The 10,456-nt window shown below is 44.7% G+C and overlaps 1 pseudogene; it reads left to right on the top strand.

Annotated features, from left to right (window-relative positions):
- The first annotated feature begins 2,748 nt into the window (after positions 1-2,748).
- Positions 2,749-2,866, top strand: LOC124717287 (annotated as a pseudogene).
- Positions 2,867-10,456: the final 7,590 nt, after the last annotated feature.

The following is a 10,456-nucleotide window of genomic DNA, read 5'->3' on the forward strand; positions in this document are numbered from 1 at the left end:
GTGCTCCATTGAGCGTAGGTGGAAGAACATGGGGCCGATTCAGGACATCACCAACAATGCCTTCCCAAACGTTCACAGAAAACTTGCGTTGATGACGTGATTGCACAATTGAAGCCTCATTCGTAAAGAGAAGATTTGCACTGAAATGAGGATTGACACATTGTTGGATGAACCATTCGCAGAAGTGTACCCGTGGAGGCCAATCAGCTGCTGATAGTGCCTGCACACGCTGTACATGGTACGGAAACAACTGGTTCTCCCGTAGCACTCTCCATACAGTGACGTGGTCAACGTTACCTTGTACAGCAGCAACTTCTCTGACGCTGACATTAGGATTATTGTCAACTGCACGAAGAATTGTCTCGTCCATTGCAGGTGTCCTCGTCGTTCTAGGTCTTCCCCAGTCGCGAGTCATAGGCTGGAATGTTCCGTGCTCCCTAAGACGCCGATCAGTTGCTTCGAACGTCTTCCTGTCGGGACACCTTCGTTCTGGAAATCTGTCTCGATGCAAACGTACCGCGCCACGGCTATTGCCCCGTGCTAATCCATACATCAAATGGGCATCTGGCAACTCCGCATTTGTAAACATTGCACTGACTGCAAAACCACGTTCGTGATGAACACTAACCTGTTGATGCTACGTACTGATGTGCTTGATGCTAGTACTGTAGAACAATGAGTCGCATGTCAACACAAGCACCGAAGTCAACATTACCTTCCTTCAATTGGGCCAACTGGCGGTGAATCGAGGAAGTACAGTACATACTGACGAAACTAAAATGTGCTCTAACATGGAAATTAAGCGTTTCTGGACGCATGTCCACTTAACATCTTTTCTTTATTTGTGTGTGAGGAATGTTTCCTGAAAGTTTAGCCGTACCTTTTTGTAACACCCTGTATAGCTGTAGCTGCAGATGTAGACGTTCTAAGATTCTTGGACAAAAACTTCGCTGGTTGAGGCTGCAGACTGTTGCGCATTCGACGCTGTTGTTTACAGTTTTGAAACTCGCAGACACAGTCGTGAGCGGTCATAAAGAAGCGTCGTGTCGTGAGAACGACGCGCGGTTCGTAGGACGCGACACAAAGGACGGGCCTGGCTGACGCCGCGGCGGCTGACGTGGCGACAGTCCGTGGCCCCGGTCACGCGCCGCACAGATAAAAGTCCGGCCGAGCAGGCGGCCCGCGCTGTGCAAACGCCGACAGCTCAGCTCAGGCCGGCTCACGGCCGCGTCACGGCAGCTTCCGCACACTCGGTGCCGCTGTCGCTGGTGCGGCATCACCGCTGTAGCTAACTTTAAAGGGCATCGGGTCTTTTCAGCATAGCATCGTGTCCGTCATCGGATTCAGCTGCCTGCAAAAACAACAGCAGCTACAGCTCCAATGGAAGACGTTACCTCAGTATCCCGTGCACTGCCACACAAGGAATTCGGATCTTCCTTTGTACAGAAGTCTGCGACGAATACTGAAAGGCGTCTTTTCTTATAAACAGACTAGTATGATGCTCCGGATCCAAAGACTGTGTTTATGTGAAACTGTTGCACTACTTTCGTATTGATGGCGACTCCTGTTTCTTCAGGTAGTGTGGACACTCCCTTTTAGAGCTTTTACCTGTTGGGTGAAGGCTACAGATATAAAACGTTCTCTTTATTTATTCAATTCACTTTGCGAGGAAACTGGGACACACAAAATAGAGCCTTAGTACCTCCGGGCGAAGGCTATCATTATTTCCATAAAGGTGTGAAACGTCGGGCGTCAAATCAGTAGACCACGCTTTCGGCCTCCTCCTTCCAATATGAGAGCGGAGTCAAGGTGGATGACAGCGCATCAAGGCCCGCGCCGCATTATGCATATGTTGTTGCGCGTATATCATGCCAACCAGGCGTAACATGTCGGTCTTGATGAATAACTTGGTGGCGTAGTCTGTTACCTTGTGCTTTAAGTATCATTCACAAAGTGTTTCGTGAATTTCTAGTGTTCTGGTCCAACGTGTCACCCACAGCGTTCACTCTGGGCACCCATTTTAGATAGTCTGTAGGGATTTTATGTTGGAATCGCAAGTGATGCCCCACGCTCCGCATTTGTACAGAAGTTTTGGCTGCACTTCGGACTTGTACAGTTACTGTTTCATCTTGGCGTTAAGGTCGTTACTGACGAGAAAGGGGATTAAGGCGTGAACCATTTTATTCATGGCTGTCTTCTGCTCTCGCGTGTGTAGCATAAACGTTAGTAGCCGGCCTGGGTGGCCGAGCGGTTCTAGGCGTTACAGTATGGAACCGCGCGACCGCTACGGTCGCAGGTTCGAATGCTGCCTCGGGCATGGATGTGTGTGATGTCCTTAGATTAGTTAGGTTAAGTAGTTCTAAGTTCTAGGGGACTGATGACCTCAGAAGTTAAGTTCCATAGTGCTCGGAGCCATTTGAACCATAACCGTTCGTAAATATTTCGCAGGCGGCGATCAGCAAATGGTTTGTCCGAAAAGCCGCAGTGGGAAGCGTAGGAGTGGCCGTCTCTTCCGAGTGAAGAACACCGCCACCGTCTTAGTGGGGTAAGGTGATCCCGTGCCGTAATGCTGTGCATCACCTGGTTTCGTTACGCCGCCTTACAAATACAGTACGTTCTTCTGTTGGCGCTATTATATAACTCCAGTTACCTGATACACATAGAAAACACTTTATAAATTGGTCACTAAGGAAAACAATAGTATAGGGTGCGTCAGGTCCAATTTCATAAGAATATATCTTGTACATGGCGAACGGCCATGCTGCTGTGGTAACACCGGTTCTCATCAGATCACCGAAGTTAAGCGCTGTCGGGCTTGGCTATCACTTAGATGGGTGACCGTCCGGTCAACCGAGCGCTGTTAGCAAATGGAGTGCACTCAGCCCTTGCGAGGTATACTGAGGAACTACTTGACTGAGAAGTAGCGGCTCCGGTCACGAAAACCGACTACGGCCTGGAGGGCGGAGTGCTGATCACAGTCTTCTACATGAATGAAGATACCTCACATAGGACTACAAAATTTACCTTGGCGCCAGTTGTCGGTTTGTTTGGCTGCGAGCAGGGTTTCCTTAGGGCAGCTAGCTCGCTCATTCCCTCGGTTACACGAAAATGTTGGATATTTGACTTTTTCCACGACTGCAGGAGCATACCGAAAATTTCGTTTCTCTACAGGACCGAGCAACACCGCACTGGCACCCGGATGTAACAGCATCTTATAAAACAGTGAGCTACCTCATCGATGGAGCGGTCGTTGAGGCCGTACGGCGGTACGGATCTCACATTGAACCACTGGCCTCAGAGGTCGTCTGATCTGTCGGTATGCCAGTTGTCTGACAGTTCCTGGAAAACACCGACTGTGTGTCCCCGCCTTCCAAAAACTCTGTGTACACTTCAATGCGGAATAGCAAAAGCAATGAATGCAGTAGCTCCAGCCACGTCCGCAAAAGTATGTGACTGGTTTTACTATCTTCTGTACGTTTGTCGTGCGTCAAGTGGAGGACACATGAACGATTTGTGAAAGGAAAACTTTTACCCTAAAAAAAAATGAAAAAAGTGCCTCATGGTTACATGTGCATGCTTGGAAAAGCTGTTGTTGTTGTCTTCAGTCGGAAAACTGGTTTGATGCAGCTCTCTATGCTACTCTATCCTGTGCAAGCCTCTTCATCTTCGACTAATTACTGTAACCTACGTCCGTTTGAACCTGCTTATTCTACTCGTGTCTTGGCCTCCCTCTCCAATCTTTACTTACACACTTCCCTCTAACACTAAATATACGATTTCTTGATGTGTCAGCATGTGTCCCATCAAATGATCCATTCTTTTAGTCAAGTTGCGCCACAACTTTCTTTTCTCCCCAACTCTATTCAGTATCCCCTTGTTAGTTACGTGACTACCTAACTAATCGACACCATTCTTTTGTAGCATCACGTTTCAAAAGCTTATATTCGCTCACTGTCTGAGCTGCTTATCGTCCACGTTTCCCTTCCATACAAGACTACATCCCAGACAAATATCTTCAGAAAAGACTTCCTAACACTTAAATTTAAATTCGATGTTAACAAACTTCTCTTCTTCGGAAACGCTTTTCTTGCCACTGCCAGTCTACATTTCATATCCGATCTACTTCGGCCGTCATCAGATATTTTATCTGCCCAAATAGCAAATCTCATTTACTACTTTCACTGAGCCTCATTCCTTACTCTAGTATCCTCAGCATTACCTCATTTAATTCGACAATATTGCAGTTGCTTTTGTCGATGTTCACCTTATATCCTCCCTTCTGGACACTGTGCATTCCGTTCAACTGCTCTTCCAAATCTTCTTATGTCTCCGACAGAATTACGATGTCATCAGCAAAGCTCAAAGTTTTTAATTTTTTCTCTCTGAACTTCGATTTCTTCCCTAAATGTTTCTTTGGTTTATTTTACTCCTTGCTCAATGTAAAGAGAGAAAGCAAAAACTTTGTAGTCCAATGCGTAGTTTAATATTCACCCCATGTTTCTATCTTCTATCGTCATTGGTGTAGAAGATATAGTCCTAGAAATCGGACGAATTTTTTTGAAACACTATGTCCTATCGATGTTTATTAGAAGTCATGTTGTTAGACTGTAAAGTTGTAAAATTTTCGAGGATATCCTGTAAATTGTGATATCGTTCTACAGCGAACTCGACTTCGTATACGAGATCATTAACGCATCCCTGTGAGGTCGCTCTAAACACAAAGCTATCCCTTCCGAATTCTGGTCGCATTTCCAGTATTTGAGCAGCTAGGAGAGGAGAGCTGGCGACATAAAATTCCTATACATGTCTTTGGGCCAACGTCACGGTTAAATTTTAATCCGTTCCACAGTGTCTCGTAGACTGAGGGCATTTCATACCGTTGATGACTATCCGTCCATTGTGTGGAGAAATTAAGCTCGAGTATTCCAGAGGAGTATTCTACGTGATGGTCTCGGCTGTTACTCTTCCCTTTCGCTCATCGCCCTCAACAATACAAATACGATAATACGCTCCACACCAGCACATCAAAATCACCGACACTCGACAATACCTAGGCACATCTCAGGGATTTGGCCGCATTGCTACTACTACTACTACGACTAGCTACTACTACTACCGCTACTACTACAGAATAATCCTTTACTCCTCCACCGCTGTGGATAACTTCACTCCCTTCTTTATATCTTTGAAAGATTTCTGGCTCCCCTGAAATTTGGCAATGCAGATGTAAACTGCTAAGAGGATATAAGTACATTTAATCAGGAGCAAAGTCGTTCTCACTATACATTATACCCCATCACGCTGATGTTATCTCTTGCATTGAATAAATAATTGTCAGCTTTGCACGTTAAGAATTCTTCGTTCGCTGGTTGCAGCAAGTATACTATTGTTCTCGAGAGATCACCTGCGTTTGTCGCAAACAGTGAGTATGTGATTCTCAGGCAATTTTAAACAGGCACAGATCAGGTTGAACAACTGTGCAGAAAGGTCCACAGCATGGCTACGGGTAGTGGATTCGAGTTACTGCATCAGTTAAAACGACAACCAAATTAATAAGATTAAAATCTTAAATATGAAATACTTTCGTAATGTTCTACAAAATTACTTTTATTTGGTCACGAACCGACTTTCATCTTCTTAAGCAACTGCTAGGTGACGACTGAAAGTCGCAAACATAGATAAAATGACGTGCGACTTACACAGATATTATTATAAAGAAGATGCAACGGATTCCAAAATGATGGCATGTAGAATGTTAACAAACGAAAGTGTTTCACTTTTGTCATGCTTAAATTATCATTTAAAAATAAAATATAAAATTTGCGATTGAGTACCGTTACAGATGAAAACAAAGTTGAATTTGCGATTGCAGTCTAATATCTGTATAGCTAGAACTTAATTTTACAGAGGGCTCATGTAATAGGAACCTGGCATTGTGTCATTTCCAATAGGGTCCTGTATCTGCTCTTCTTAACAGTATGTAAAACTTCACAATTTACATCATATGGATCGTTTTCTGATTACAGATTTTTGCCATATAATTTTTTGGACATTAGGAAAGTGTTCCCTATTTAATATTGTTGCCTTGTTCAGCCTAGCACGGACGGAAAATTTACTTAATAAGAGAATGCAGACCTCAAAAAAAAAGTTCAAATGGCTCTGAGCACTATGGGACTCAACTGCTGAGGTCATTAGTCCCCTAGAACTTAGAACTAGTTAAACCTAACTAACCTAAGGACATCACAAACATCCATGCCCGAGGCAGGATTCGAACCTGCGACCGTAGCGGTCTTGCGGTTCCAGACTGCAGCGCCTTTAACCGCACGGCCACTTCGGCCGGCCGAATGCAGACATCCTCAGCGAATTTCAGTGACGAAATCCTATCGGGTTATCAGCGGAATCGGGAGTCATTTAGTCGCAATGTTTCGAAGAGTTTCCTACTTCAGAAGAAGACGGCGAGTAGGAAACTGGCCGAAACGTTGCAGCAACTCGACGCCCGACTCGGATGACAGCCCGACAATATTTCATCAGTGTCAATAAAATTACATTTCCGAGCGATTTCTTCCTCTTTTCGCAGCGTCTGTTATAGAAGTCGATTATATCCTGGCTTCGGGTTTCTCTAGCTTTAGTATCCATAAATTGAGTATTCACTGTTCAGACCAAGTGAGGTGGCGCAGTAGTTAAATACACTGGGCCTGTTCGCAAGAGGAGAAGGGTACAAACCCGCATCCGGCCTTCCAGGTTTATAATTTCCTGGGTTCTCTCAAGGTGAATACAGGGCTGTTTCTTTCATGAAGGACACGGTCTATTTCCTGCTCCATCGTTGCCTATTCCGAGTTTGTGTCCTGTCTCTAATGCCCTCTTCGTCGACGGAACGTTAAACATTGTCTTCCCTACCTCCTTCAAGCCAAAGAACAAGAAGGAGAAGGCCTTCAAGCGGGATAAAAAGAGCAGAAATAAACAACTTTCGTCATTTTATCTCTCTTTCAACAGCGGAAGTTTACACAATGGGACAGTCTTATCTACAGGCTTATTTACACGAGCTCTCGTACATGTCCATCGGTTCAGCCTTGGTCCACGTATGAAATGGCTACAGGTTCATTTACTGTTTTAGAGAAAATGACGAGCATCATAACATACTACTGCATTTCATTTTCAGTTCTTCTTGTGCCTTACCATTATCTGTGCCCAAATATTTTATTTCGAAATGATTTGCTAACAAAATCTTTGTGTTAAAAATCAATAAAAATAGTCTCGATAGCGTTTTCAGATTTTTTTATTTGTCGGCAACCGGTTTCGAGCCTTTCCTCAGACCACCTTCAGGCTACACCGGCATTATGGCGGCTGGTGGCTGCAGACGGAGCGAGATACATAGGAGTACGGTTCACTGCAGTGCACTGCACTCCGAGCTTCCAGAAATATACAAAAACTTTCCATCTTTTATAAGAATCAACCAAAGTCCTGGATGACTGCTACTTTGTTTAGCGAATGGTGCGATTCGATTTTCGTACCTGAAGCAAAAAAAAAAAAAAAAAAAAAAAAAAAAAAAAACGAAAGGTCATAGCGAAAGAAGGCATTAAAGTGATTTTAATGCTGGAAACGTATCTATCCGCCATACAGAAAGCCATTTTAATAGAGAAATTGGACGTTTCAAAACATTCTTTCTGCCGCCAGATGTGACGAGTTTGCTACACTCAATGGACCAACCAGTCCAGTTATCAAAACTATGAAACGACATTACAGAAGACAACTGTTGAGGAAGCTTTTGATAGAAGATGGAAATGAGGAAGGTATTGTGGCTGATCACCAAAAACTGAATTTAAAATATTGCTCTTACATGGTGGCGGAAGCATGGAATTTGGTGAAGACAACCAAGTTAAAAAGAGCTGGGGACGAACTGAAAGGCATTTCAACGAAAGAAGAAGTACAGAAAGACAAGTTGAAACGAAGAAGCGTGAAAACGGAGAGGAGGAATGAGAAGCGACAGAGGACGAAATATCACTTGAGAACATAAGAAAGACCCTTTTGAAAATTCCTAGACGTTCCGAGTGCGGTGCAGAGGATATAGGCAAGTGGCTTGCTTGTGATTCTTCGGACTCCGGATTCCAAATTTTCAGTGACGATGAAACGATTCAATGCATGAAAGAAGAAAATAATGGCCAGGAGGATGACATTTCACTGAACCAGATACGAGACCGTCACTGGTGAGGCATTTGCGAGTTTTGACACTGCGCTAACATGGAATGGAGTGGCAACCTGAGTGTGACCATATACAGGTGCTCGATATGAAGCGAATGCGATACTTGTCTGCACGAAAACGACTGAAGACGGCAAAACAGCACTCTGACCGATATGTTCAAGAACTGACAGTGTGTAGAAGTATAGTACTGTACAGAGTGTAAATAACATTGTTCTGTAATCATGAAATTAATATTACAGTAAGATGTATACTCAAATTTAGCTACATTTTATTCTCAAAGAAAGACCTGTTTTCATGATTTATTCAGTTATCCATATACGAGGGTAATCCCAAAAGTAAGATCTCCATTTTTATAAGTACATAGACCCGTTTATTTCTGCAATGGTTTACATCAGTTTACAGCTTGAACATTTAGCTATTTTTCAACATAATTACCATTTCTGTCGATGCATTTTTGTAGACGCTGTGGCAGTTTCTGTGTGCCCATGTCATACCAGCTCGCCTCCATGCTGTTCAGAAAGTTATGAACCTCTTCTTTCACCCCGTCGTTGGAGCTGAATCGCTGGGACCACAATTAACGCTGACAGGTACTGTGAGACTGAAAAAACTCTCAAACGGGCAATTCAGAAGTTTTGGGATTACCCTCGTATTTGATTATCCGATTGCGCCCAGTTCAAGGCATCCGAATAGTTGGAGTTCCACGGCAAATTGTTTGTTAACTGCTAATACATAGCTGGATAAAACATTAGTATACGTGGAAAGACGACGTCGATTTTGATCCAGTGGGGGCGTATGCCACCTGGGGGATAGCAAATATACTGATAATGGTTTCAACAGCGTCCGCCAGCGGATAGCGTAGGGACGTAGCTACAAGAGCGCAATCTTTGTCTACCCCTTAATAGGGAATGCTAATACTCAGAAGGCTCAGTGTGGTGCAAGCAAGCAACCAACCATGCCACGGAGATGCACTCGTGCTCTCTACAGCCAATTGAGCAAGTTTGAAAAGTGTCAGATTGTGGCCTTCCGAGTGACAGGACGTTCTGTTCGGAAAATTACCACATAAGTTGGACGTTCTGCTTCAGTTCTGCAACGATGCTGGTATCAGTGGTCACGTAGACGAGGTTCTGGACATCTACGCAACACAGACGCCCTCCAGAATCGTCGTATTATAAGGGCTGCTGTGGCAGATCGTACAGCTACCACTGCACAGATAAGAGAGAGCCCAGACGTGTCAACACAAACTGTTTCGAATTGGTTATTAGAAGTGGAGCTACTGGCACGCACACCTCTAGCCCGTCTTCCACTCATGCCACCGCATCGACGAGCATGGCTCGACTGGTGCCGTCAGGTGGTCACTTGGAAGATGGAATGACGCGCCGTGGTCTTCACCGATGAAAGCAGATTCTGCCCGCAGGCAAGTGAAGCTACTCTGCGTGTACGACGTAGACCGAATGAGCGTTGTCTCGTAGAGTGCATTCGTCTGTGATACACTGGCCGCACCCCAGGCCTTATTGTCTAGGGTGCGATAAGCTACAACTCCGGTACACGTTTGGTGTTTCTCAAGGGGACGCTAACCAGTGCTCAGTACATCCAGAATGTTGTTAGACCAGTTCTTCTGTCGTTCTTACAACAGCAGGAAGGCGATGCGTTGGTCTAACAGGATAATGCTCGCCCACATACTGCCAGAGAAACTCAATATGATCTGCAAGATGTGCAGCAATTTCCCTGACCAGTACAGTCTCCGGGCATGTCTCCAATCGAGCACGTTTGAGATACGATGGGACGAGAAATCACTCGTGTGACTCTTCAGCAAACAACTCTCTACGTGGGAAGGACGAGCAGGCGTGGCTTAACGTGTCCCTGGACAGTATTCGCCATCTGTACAATCGAATGGAGGCTAGTGTCAGCGCCTGCTTTGCCGTCTGTGGACGCTACGCCGTCTACTAATATGCTGCATGAGTCGACACTTGGCACCTCAGAACCGGTTATGCTATTGATCTACCTATGTAGTCATTTTATGTACTCCACATGCACTGTCACAACAACAAATCTTGAGTGAATTGGAAACCTCTAAAAGAGTGTATCAATTACTTTCCAGCAGTATACATTTATTCCACTGTGAGACAAGAAGGTCAGTCTCTTCGTGGAACAATATTTGTGACTGCCTGTGGAACCATGATAGTATTCAGGCGTACACCTCCACGTCCAAAGCAAATTAATGCCTTTCTTCAGGCCTCCAAAAATACGGAAATAACA

Source organism: Schistocerca piceifrons, chromosome 1 (genome assembly GCF_021461385.2).
Source record: "Schistocerca piceifrons isolate TAMUIC-IGC-003096 chromosome 1, iqSchPice1.1, whole genome shotgun sequence".
Lineage (NCBI taxonomy): Eukaryota > Metazoa > Arthropoda > Insecta > Orthoptera > Acrididae > Schistocerca > Schistocerca piceifrons.